The following is a 7,577-nucleotide window of genomic DNA, read 5'->3' on the forward strand; positions in this document are numbered from 1 at the left end:
CCTTCCCTTCTTCAAAGTCACTCCCAGGCAACCTGCTTAAGCTTTAATCATTATTTTTTTTGTACAAAGTTTGCACAGAGGTTATACAACTTCAGCTGTTTATTGAGCATTCATTCTGATTTGTTTGTGAGGAGTTTGTACAAAGTTGAATTAAGCAAGCAAATGTTATCCCACACTTTCCAGTGTTCTTTTCCACCACTTTCCTTATTGCAAAGTGTCCGGTTTTACAGTAGGGGACATGGGTTTGTTGCACAAGAGCACCAAACAAACTTTACTTGTGTAGCCTAAATTTGCCAAGATGTGATTGAATCCCATCCAAAAATAGCAGCAGTCTGTACGTGCCCAAAGTTTCTGACCTTTCCATTCCATCTTCCTTTTTGAATGGCTATGTATTAATGGATGACGTGCATATCCACTTCCACTGGAAGCCTCACTGTTTCCATGAGATGTAGAAACATGTAGAAGACTTGTAGCATACATGTAACATGTGTGTTGTTACATATCAGTTGCTACATACCTGATACCTGTTTTCAAGTATGCAGATGATACCCAGCTCTACCTCTCTTTCAAATCGGAACCAGTGAAGGTGGTGAAGGTCCTGTGTGAGTGCCTGGAGGCGGTTGGAGGATGGATGGTGGCTAATGGATTGAGGCTGAATCCTGACAAGACAAAAGTACTGTTTTGGGGGGACGGGGGGGACTGGTGTGGGGGACTTCCTGGTCCTGAATGGGGTAACTGTGCCCCTGAAGGACCAGGTGCACAGCCTGGGAATCATTTTGGACTCACAGCTGTCCATGGAGGTGCAGGTCAATTCTGTGCCCAGGGCAGCTGTCTACCAGATCCATCTGGTACTCAGGCTGAGACCCTACCTGCCCGCGAACTGTCTCGCCAGAGTGGTGTATGCTCTGTTTATCTCCCGCTTGGACTACTGCAACACACTCTACATGGGGCTACCTTTGAAGGTGACCTGGAAAGTACAATTAATCCAGAATGCAGCAGCTAGACTGGTGACCAGTCTTGAAAGACCTACATTGGCTCCCAGTACTTTTCCGAACACAATTCAAAGTGTTGGTGCTGACCTTTAAAGCCCTAAAGGGCCTTGGCCCAGTATACCTGAAGGAGCATCTCCACCCCCATCATTCGACCTGGACACTGAGGTCCAGCGCCGAGGGCCTTCTGGCGGTTCCCTCACTGCAAGTAGAGCAAAGTTACAGGGCACCAGGCAGAGGGCTTTCTCAGTAGTAGCTCCCGCCCTGTGGAACGCCCTCCCATCAGATGTCAAAGGAATAAACAAATATCTGACATTTAGAAGGCATCTTAAGGCAGCCCTTTTTAGGGAAGTTTTTAAATGACTGATGTTTTAATGTATTTTTAATCTCACTTCCAGCTTTTTTACTGTGGGAAATGGCTGCCTCCCACATGAACAGACTCCAGCCGTGCCAGTAACTCAGGACTGATATGGGAATAATTATCCCTGGCAGACTCCCCAGGGTGGGGGAGGACTGTCTCACAGACCCGCAGATCACCCGTGATCTGTCAGCTTGCATCAAGGTGCGAGCGGGGTGTGTGTGTGTGTGTGTGTGTGCTGGGTAAAGAGCACAGCACTGCTGGCACTTTCCAGAGCCACTCCTACACGCAGGGGACCTGTTCCTTAAAAAAATAATATTTGGCCAAAAACAGGCGTATTCTGGACCGATGAAGAAAAAGGAAATAACCTGTGGAACTGCACAGTCACTGGTGTTTAAGTTTGGACATAACCATGGTGTTTTGATTTAGGGAGGTGATCTGTACGTGACTATAATTTTCTTTCTATCTACAGTTGCTTTTATGTGCTGAGCCTCATTAGAAAGATATAATTTTCAAATGGAGTACAGGTGGACTTCTATTTGTTGTTGTTGTTGTTGTTTAGTCGTTTAGTTGTGTCCGACTCTTCGTGACCCCATGGACCAGAGAACGCCAGGCACTCCTGTCTTCCACTGCCTCCCGCAGTTTGGTCAGACTCATGTTCGTAGATTCGAGAACACTGTCCAACCATCTCGTCCTCTGTCGTCCCCTTCTTATTGTGCCCTTCATCTTTCCCAACATCAGGGTCTTTTCCAGGGAGTCTTCTCTTCTCATGAGGTGGCCAAAGTACTGGAGCCTCAGCTTCACGATCTGTCCTTCCAGTGAGCACTCAGGGCTGATTTCCTTAAGAATGGATAGGTTTGATCTTCTTGCAGTCCATGGGACTCTCAAGAGTCTCCTCCAGCACCATAATTCAAAAGCATTAATTCTTCGGCGATCAGCCTTCTGTATGGTCCAGCTCTCACTTCCATACATCACTACAGGGAAAACCATGACTTCTATTTACAATTAATTATTCAGCTGTGCAGTTTTAATTGGACTTGACAAAAGATAAAGGAGTGGCCAAGATGGCGTTTGCCAGCTCTGACGCAGGACAAAAAAAGAGTGAATTCCTCCCTTTTTCAAGGGAGTGGAAAACATTTGGTGGCTGACTCCACAACAATCTGAGACAATAATTTGGGAAATAGTACATCTGTTTGCAGGCTTTTCTTCATTATGGGTGAGAGAAAAGGTGAAGCGGGTATTTAGCAGCCCCCCTCCAGGGCCCGGGGAGGTTGTTCTGTGTGATCCCTGGAAAAGATGATCAATTGCCAGATGATTTATATCTTCATTGTTGCATGTATCTGCAAACAGTATGTTTTAAGAATACAACAACTTTGGAATTTACTGCGTCTTTAAACTTCAAATAGCAGGCTTGGACAACAGCCTAGACTGGGAGATAAGACCGGAGTGGAGCCAGGAAAAACTGCGCTGATAAATTGACAGAAGGGTGTGTGTGTGTGTGTGTGTATACATAACTGTACTTGGCAAATGAAAGGATATGGCTGTCTAACATGATGAGAATTGATCAACCAGGGACTGAGGACTTTGAGAGTTTAAGATCGGAATGTGGAAAATATGAGAACAACAAAAAGAAAGCTGAAATTATAATTGTATGAGATGATCGCTTCAGAGGTCCAGAATTTAGGAAGTCCATTTGAAATTTAATAATTAATAATTTGGTTGTAATTTGGTCCCCCCTTGATTTGGATTAGGATTGGATTTGATTTGTTATTAATTGGATGTATTTAATGGAAAATTAATAAAAATTATTTTAAATAATAATAATGTATTTTTAATCTCCTGTTGGAAGCCGCCCATAGTGGCTGGGGAAACCCAGCCAGATGGGTGGGGTATAAGTAATAAATTATTATTATTATTATTATTATTATTTGGAAGCAGAGAATTTAGAATGGAGAAATGATAAGAGAAAGTGGCGACATTTGACCTTTCCACTGTCTGCTGTTTTTCTATTCCAAATTACACTGTGACTCGCCGCTCTCTGCCCAGGTTTGAAATGCATTGAATATTAGCACAAAACACTATTACAAAAGAGAAGACACTGCCAAGATGGTGCCCTGACTACAATAATCCTGCAGTTGAATGTATGAAAGTCCTCTTTTCACAGAAGAAAAACTGCTGATGCTTAGAAGCACTCCTCTCCCACACACAGAAGCAAAACACCTACACCCATGTAAAAACAAAAAAAATAATTCCCCAAAAGAGGAGAAATCCCCCCTCAAGCAATAACAAACCCAACACCTCTTTGTTTTGTTTTAAAGAATTGGAGGTGCAGGAGGAATCAGCTAGCATCAAGAGAGTCATCTATTGCACCGTGATGGCTGTGGACCACATTGGGGGAACCCAGAAGCAATTAGTGTGCGCTGATGATAGCAATAGGAACTCTCCTGGGCTTAAAAGCAGCTTGGAGAGAGGTGTTGACATCATAGCATCTTCCTCTACCCTGGCACACCACAGTTCCAATCCTGTTTGTTCCCAATCCTCTACAGTTATTTATATTAAAACAACAACAACAACAACAACAACAACAACAACAACAACAACCCTGGACTTTAATTGTTTGCTTGCAATGAATGACACATCTATTTTGGCCCTAATGCTTGTACTGCAGCCACTACATTCCATTCATGGGATTGGACTGCTCATTGGCTTTCCTCCAATAGTATGAGCAATTTAATATGAAAAATTCATACTGGTACTGAGAAAGGTATAAATAGCCCTTCAAATGCTGTTTTGTAATCTTGACAATCCATTCGAGTTTCCATTAATAAGAATGACTTAGGCATGGTTTTGATGAAGTGTCTTAAGTGTTTTGCCTTGACTGAATGCATTGTGTTTTTCTCCCTCACCAGTTTCTTACAGGGCTGATTATTCCACCCGAGGCTTTTCGAGAACAGCCACCAGGATATGTTTTTGAGCTTATTAAAGGGCTTTCTTTACGATGACATGTACAATCGCTGATCAATGAGTGTCTGGCAGCAGCATACTCAGCTGCTTTGTGCGGGGCATGATATTAATGCTGACTGCATGCATGCTTACAATAGAGGAGGTCCTGGTTCATACACAAAACAACTAAGAATAGCACTCTGGGGAGCATTTCAACGAGGAAGGGCTACACAAAAACAGCATGCAACAAATCTCCTAAGCGATTTGACACCGTGTAAAGCTGCAAAGAGTTGTCAAAAAGACAAAAAATGAGCGGGTTGGTTATGAGCCTGTGAAAAATACAGGGAAAATTGTGAGACAAATTATGGTAAGCATAGCTAGGTGAGTTTGGAAAGCATGGCTTGATTTTCATGACTTGATTTATCATGAAGGTTATTAGGGCTCAGACCCAGGACCTGTTTTCATAGCCAAAGTTCCGCCTTCCAACATACAAAAATGAATAACAAAGTACCTCTAAGGATAGGCAGTTTTTGCAGCCCCTACTTACGTATGAGATGTGGGTGGGACTCCGACATCAGAATTCTGTTCTGAAATGCAAAAAGATAATCCATGGCATTAAAATTCCTATCTTTATTGCATATATATATAAAAATAGTGCCTGGAACAGAAATCTTCAGTTTGCAGGCCACTGAGCTTTATATTTTGCCTTCCATTGATGAATAGATCCCATTGGTTGACGTATGAAAGATGGTGTGACTAGACCATGCCTGCAAACTCTCCAATTGGAGAATAGCCTCTACCAAAGGCGTCATGGACTTTGAAGAAGTACAAACTCAGGACGAAAGGGAGAAACGAGCTAAGAAGAAGGCACCTAGGGCAAATCCTCACCATGATCAATTCCTGCCCAGAAACCTATGTCCCCACTGTGGAAGGACAGAATTGGCCTCCACAGTCACAGACACACCATTAAGACCACATTCATGGAAGACAATGTTACTCAGCTACGAGTGATCACCAAAGAAGAAGGTTTCTGCAGTGATACAAATATTGCAGGCATGACTTTTCCACTAATTGTGATGGTCCCCTTCTAGTCAGTTATTAAAGGCTTAGGAATTCTGCTTGGATCAGAATTATATGAGAGGGTGGAAGGTCACACTAAGACTTGCAGTTTGGTTTAGAATGTCTCTATTTCTCAAACTGGAGGTATATACTATACTAGTATGTAGTGTGTGTGTGTGTGTGTGTGTGTGTGTGTATCTTCCTATATAAAAAAAAATGTAAGGCTGTCATTGCATAGCCACCAATGCAGAATTTGTTGTGCTGCATCACAATCCTGGATTTGCATGAAGTCAGAGGAGGGGAGGGGAGGAAAAGAGAAGGCAGAAGATGGAGGGTAACAGGTTATAATGGCAGTTTCATACAACAGCAGAAGTTAGAATAAATTAGGGTTAGAGAGAAACTGAGAGGGGGGAAGGAACAATTTTAAACTAAGGCAGAGGTCTGAGTAGAGCGAGCATAGAGGGGCACTGAGGTTGGGGAAGTAGCAGTTTAAAACAAGGTTTGAACACAGTAAGAAGGGAGTTGGTATTTGTATCTTGCTTTTCCACACAGGAACTCGAAGTTGTGTTCATTTTCCACCCCTCCCCTTTCATATTTGCAACAGCCCTGTAAGGTAGAATAGATTAAGTTAATATATATACACAAGCAGCAGTTCTTGTCAATATACTGCAGGGAGCCCAATCCAGATACAGTGTACCAGGCTCAGGAAATCCTGGTCACATCCCTGGTAATAGCAATAAGAATTGTGAAGATGGCATAGGGAAAGAAGCCAACCCCCTCTCCCCAAGAACTGCCTCTCTCTGGTCCAAAGCTGTTACATTTAGTCTTTTTTCTTTTTCTTTCTTTCTTTTTATAAGTGGGAGATCCAAAATGGATCTCTTACAATCACCATTAGTTTGGCCTAGAAATCTTTTTTTATCTGTTAATTGCTTTGACCTTTTTTGTGTTTACTTCCAGCATGGAAATGTCTAAACTGTGTTCCCTGGGGACAGAATTTCAACAACAAACAAACATTGACTTAACCTTTTCTGGTAACAATTGCCAATATTTCTAGTCTATCTCTGTTTGGAAACATGACTTAATTCGCAGGCTGAACAGCCTTCGTTTGTTTGCTGGCATGCTAGGCATTATTGCAATACCCCTAATTTGATACCCTTAATTATGATTAGTTTGTTTCATTAGAATATAGTGGTGGTTTTAGGAAAAGTTTAGAATCAGCTTCTTCAATGGTGTCCCATTTAAAGAAGATTGGCAAGAGAAATTAATGGAATATGCTGAAATGGCAAAATTGACTTTGAAATTAAAAGGAAGAGATGATGATGCATTTAAAGAAGATTGGAAGGACTTTATTGCATATATACAGAAGCAATGTATACAGGTTAATACATTAGCACGATTTAAATACGATTTTAAAAATATAATGATTTTATAATTTAAAATGGACATGCGGTATGATGATAAACAGTGCAACCAGGGAAGGGAACAGGGGGAAGTCAACTCTATATTTTTCTATGTTTGAATATGTATTGTTGTTTTCATTTTTTGTTTTTTTGGAAAATTAATAAAATAATATTCTCTCTCTCTCTCTCTCTCTCTCTCACACACACACACACACAAATAGAATCAGCTTCTTCATGTCTCTGATAGCATTCTTCTTTCATCTGTTATCTAGGACATCAGCTAAAAAAAATGGACCTCTCTTATTGTCCCTAGCTAACTTTAGTGCTTCATGTATCATCACCAACATTTTCTGCAAACATCTTCCGTGCCACATGCCCATTTGCTAGCTTTCTTCAAAGAATTTTTGCTGTCAGGATAGTGATGGAGAAATGTTCCAAAAAAAATGTGAAATAAATGACTGATTAACAGCAAGACATATAACTTCCATGCAAGCAAAGTAGGATGAATGCTCAATGAAAAGCAAACACCATGTAACCTCTGCATAAGCTTTGTGCAAGCTTTGTGCCACTCACATGAGTGACTGATGCTCCACACCAAAAATTCTATGCAGCTTGGAAACTAAACATGCTTCCAGACGGGGGTTTATTGTGGGATTGGTGCTTTTGACACAGGCGGGGTTGTTTGATTTCCAAATTCCTTTTAATCTCTTTCCATACTGTGTAATTGTCTTTGAACAATATATATATAATCTTTATTAAACATATTTCACAAATTATACAATATACTACAGTATATTACAATTTATATCACATCTCATATAACAAAGA

This window comes from Podarcis erhardii (assembly GCF_964252035.2).
Source record: "Podarcis erhardii genome assembly, chromosome: 8".
In the NCBI taxonomy this organism is placed as follows: domain Eukaryota; kingdom Metazoa; phylum Chordata; class Lepidosauria; order Squamata; family Lacertidae; genus Podarcis; species Podarcis erhardii.